This window comes from Cicer arietinum, chromosome 5 (genome assembly GCF_000331145.2).
Source record: "Cicer arietinum cultivar CDC Frontier isolate Library 1 chromosome 5, Cicar.CDCFrontier_v2.0, whole genome shotgun sequence".
Lineage (NCBI taxonomy): Eukaryota > Viridiplantae > Streptophyta > Magnoliopsida > Fabales > Fabaceae > Cicer > Cicer arietinum.
The window spans coordinates 42,460,411-42,465,674 of record NC_021164.2 but is presented as its reverse complement, the minus strand read 5'-3'; positions in this window follow the sequence as shown (position 1 = coordinate 42,465,674).

Below are 5,264 nucleotides of genomic sequence, written 5' to 3'. Positions count from 1 at the left end.
GGTCGAGTTTAATCAATACAAAATTACAAATTACAAACAGTCTTAGATTTGATTCGTGTTGACGGCCCTTTGTTGGTTGCACGAGTCATGCATATACCAGCCAGCGCAAAATTGTGTTTCTTTTATTTTTTCTAATTAATCTAACAACAAAACTCACGAACACTAATCATGAGAAAGAGAAAGAGGTGTATCTGATATTCGAATCTATGCTTTAATAATATATTACATTCTATTGCTATTATTTGAGTTGTATTTACCGAACAAATTTGTGTTTTAAAGTAAATGTATTAATATTGGTCCTCTCATCTATGGATGACAAACAAAAAAGTATGCACTTATGTGTATCTGCAGAAAAAATGTGATAGATAGGGTAGCCTTAATGGATTTAGAGACGGATGTAATGGTATTGGTAGCTGTGAATCCTTACATTCAATAATAAATAATAAATAAATAAATAAATTAGTAAATTTTAATTGTGTTAATCTATTTACTTGTATGACGAAATTTTGATTAGGGGGAAATATTCTACATGATTGCAAAAAAATAAAAATCTTATACACAAATTATATTTTTATTTACAAGATTAAATCCGTGGATATTTGTTAATTCTCCTACGTCTAAATATTATTCATTTAACAGATACATGCACATATATAGATAGACGCAAATGTCAGTTTTATTTAATGGAGTGCAGTATTTGTACATATACAGACAGACGCAAATATCAGTTTTATTCAACGGCGTGGGGTAGCGAGTGACTATTATGTGTCGGGATACTAGATACGCATTGTTATTCTTGCTATCACCCTCTCATTGAAATTATATATATAAAACATAATATTAAGTGTGAGGAGTTTTAATATGAGAGTGTGAGGTGATTAAATTTAGATCACTTAAAAAAATCACATAGCTATCGATCATTCTTATCATTTTCTCATGGTAAAACTATTTTATTGATTTATTCCCATATTGTAAATATATAATGATATTATTAGTTTTCAACATTAAAATATAGTATAGTAATTTAAAATTTGGAAAACATAAGAAGATATGAACTTTCAGATAATTTGATTTTTTTAATTTTTTAAAATTAATTTTTCTTCTTTCTTATCATTTTACTCCACTTATTATATGTCTTTCTTTTCCTTTTCTGTCCTATTTTGAGAATGTTATTGGGGTCAACCAAACTTTCTATTGCGAATAAAAGAAAAAGAATATTATTAATTTGAAGAATCAAAATTTTTATTTCTTACAAAGAAGAATCAAAGTTTGAAATATTATATCTTTTAATTGGCATTTGGAGAAAATGATCAGTAAAATATATTTGTTGTAAAACTCGGGTTACTGTGCAGTTGTGCAACTCTCTTTTGATATTGTGCTGTGTGATTTTTTTTGGTCAACTGATATGCGAGCTTTATAATTTCAAAAATTAGAGTATGATGATAATGATTTTGTAGAAATGAAGGAAACTCTTTGTTGGAGTCAATTTTAAATGAGATGCTTTGGTACAAAATTCAACTAACACTTGAATTTTGAACATGAAAACATAAATTTTTGCATGACTAATTATATGAGAACAATAAGAAAAGAAAATTAATTTACCTTGGTATTAGATACTTTAATGATCTCTACCATTAGACACATGTTGTTAGTCTAGACTACTTAGTCACTAATTTTAATTAGTCAACAAGCAAACTTAGCCACCACTTGGTCGTGAAAGTTACTTAGTCACAGAGAATTGCATTAGCCACCAAGTTACTCGGTCGTGAAAGTTACTTAGTCACAGAATTGTTTAGTCACGAAGAAAAGCTTCTTGCCCAAGAAGAAAACTCACTTTTAAATAGGAGGTATTAATATGACGTTTCAACATTGAGAGAGAAATCCAAGAAAAAAAGGTTTCAAGTACTAGATCGAAAATTATACGAAGAAATATTATATGGTGTAATTGGGATTGGGTAGTGAGAGATTGAGAGTATTTATAACCACTATGTGTAAATTTCCCTTTTCAATATAAAAGTATCTAGCAATCGAAGACGTAGGTAGATTTAGTCAAATTCTATTATTAATTTCTATGTGTTATTATTCTACCTTTTCGCTTTCACTTTAATTTAACCATGGGGAAATTTTGTGTTGGCATCAGAGCTAACAACTAGTATCAAAATATTTCCTTCTAGTATTTGCACCTTAAAATATTTCTTCTTAGAATTTTCACTCTATTACTTGAAATCTCTCTTTCTTAGATTTCTTTCTCAATGTTGGAATGAATAAACTCTTTATCACCACCTCCTCTTTACTGGTGAAGTTTCATCTTGATCAAGAAAACTTTCTTCATGTGCAAGCAACTCTTGGTGACTAAGTAACTCAATGACCAATCTACTTTCTTCATGACCAAGTAACTTGGTGGCCAAGTTTACTTGCTTGGTGGCTAAGTTTACTTGTTGACTATGTAGTGTAGAGGAAAAGTTTCCCACTTGAAGACTTATGTCAATCAATCTTCACAACTTGATCATGCAGTAGCCTTTTCTGGGTAGTTGCTCTAGCAGGTTAACTGAAGTTGAGCACAACTTCAACTTGTCGATGGTTAGCACTTTTGTCAAGATGTTTGTTGAGTTTTTACTTCTTTCAATGTTATCACCTCATCCTCTGGCAGAGATTTGATGAAGTGATAACAAAGATCAATGTGCTTTTATTCTTGAATGAAATGTTGAATTCTTTGTCAGATGTTAGTGTAGACTACTTAGCCAAGAACAAAGTGCTTATTGATAAAGTGCTTTGAATAGTGAAAGTTCAACATTTCATTCAAAAACAAAGCACATTGTTAGTGTAGAATAAACTTAGCCACCAAGTTACTTAGTCACGAAGTTACTTAATTACCAAGAGTTGCTTGGTCATGATGAAAAGTTTATTGGTCAAGAAGAAAGCTCACCTATAAATAAGAGGTGGTGATCAAGAGTTTATTCATTTCAACATTGAGAGAGATATCCAAGAAAGAGATATTTTAAGTACTAAAGACAAAATTCAAGGATGAAATATTTTTGGGTGTGTTTACCCTTAAAAATCAGTAGTTGGTTAGTCGAGAAGGACAAATAGTTGAATTTTGGGTTGTCGAATTACCCTTAAGTGAAGGAAGGTTAGGTTCGCATGAAGTAGCTGAGTATGAGTTAGTCGAGTCTTTCTCGGGTTTACTAGAGTCAACAAGGGTCTTCAAGGTCCAAGACCGATCAAAACCCACTACAACTTGATAATTTGACAGTTACGCTCACCTTTCACGTTTATAGCACCACTAACGATCAACATGGAAGCATGATAACAGGAAAAAAAAACGTGTACAAATAGTGCTAACTTGATAGGTCAAAGAAATATGAGAACGAGTTGATTGTGGGGCCCATAAACTTCCTCAAGCTGAAGTTATCATAAATTATTCACGTAATTAGCCGAGCATGACTATATGTTTGTAGGCCACGATTTATGTTTTATCTTACAAACGTTTTACGCAATCTTTATCTTTATCTTACTTTACTTTATGCAACTTTTTCTTTATTTTACTTTAGACTATCTTTATCTTTATCTTACTTCACTTTATGCAACTAGTTCAGTAGCTTTAAAATCAACACCTTACTTAATGCTCTTTGGATTAGTTAAGGAACCAGTATTTGAGAAACATAATTCCTTCAAACCCCCTTCCTTTTGATTGACATTATTACTTCAATTGCCATCAGAGTCAACCTTTAAGGATTAATACTCAAAAAGTGTTAGAGGAAAGATTTAGGAAGCATGGTCAAAAACTAATTACATTGTTGAAGGAGGATCATCGAACATACCACCTTACTTTGATTGTACAGACTACTACTTTTGGAAAAGTAAGATGCAGATATTTCTTAAATCACATGATACAAGAATGTGGCACATCATAACAGACGGAGACTTTATACTAAGCATTGATCAGAATGACTCAACATCTGCTGAGAAGAAAGAAGCAAATTGGACAACAAAAGACAAAGCTAAGGTACTTCTTAACTCTAAAAGCTCAATTATTTTTGTCTTGTGCCTTAAGCATGGAAGAAATTGAGATAGATGATGAATGTGATACGACAAAAAAGGTATGGGATACACTAAAAACCCATCATGATGGAACAAGTCATGTCAAAGAAACAAGAATTGATATTGGCGTACGAAAGTTTGAACTATTCGAAATGAATGAAGGAGAAACCATTAATGAAATGTATTCAAGATTTACTTCCATAGTAAATGAAATGCGTTCTCTTGGCAAGGCACACTCAGTAAAAGACAAAGCAAAAAAAATTATGAGATGTCTTCCAATCATACGGAGGCCAATGGTTACAGCCATAGGTCAAGCTAAAAATCTTGAGATACTCGGATTAGAAGAACTCATTGGAACCTTACGAGCACATGAAGTGCTACTGCAAGAGGACAAACCAGCTAAGAAAGGCAAAATAATAGCCTTAAAATCTTATCAAAATCCTCAAGAAATCACATCTTCACAACCAAATGAAAGAGAAGACTCATAAGAAGTTGGTCAAGAAGAAGCATATGAAGAAATAGTTATTCTTACAAGAAAAATCCAAAGAATGATAAGAAGAAGAGTTCAGATCAAGAGAGGTTTTCCAAACAAAAAGGAAAACTCTAAAACAGAAGTAGATAAAAGTTAGATTACATGCTTTGTGTGCAACAAACAAGGACATTAAAAAACTAAATATCCTTTAAACAAAAAGGCACTGAAAAGATTTCCATACAAGAAAAAGTCCATGATGGTTATCTGGGATGATTCTAATGAAACAAAAACATGAAGAAGCCAACATGTATTTAATGGAAAATTCATAAGACAATGAGGTAATAAATTATGAACAATGTCCTTTCTGTGAACAAATGGAAAAAGATGAACTGAAAATGATCATTCAAAGCATGCAGGAATCACTTTTTAAAACAACTGAAGAATTTGAATGTCAAGAACATTTTTCTCAAAATAGAAATTGAATACCTTAAAAATGATTTGTCAAATTTTATTAAATCTATTGAAACCTTCCAAATAATTATGGGATCTTAGGTAGGAATATTTGATAAAGCTCGACTCAGTTTTGACAAAACCCAAAAGCAAAAACTTTATGAATTTTTTTTTTGTTCCTGAAAGAAAAGAAGACAAGCGCAAAATGAAATGTTCCTACTGTAGTAAAATTGGACATCTTGAGTATGCATGTTATTTCAAAAAACAGAATGAAAAATAAAAATAAAAAAGCCCTCTAAAA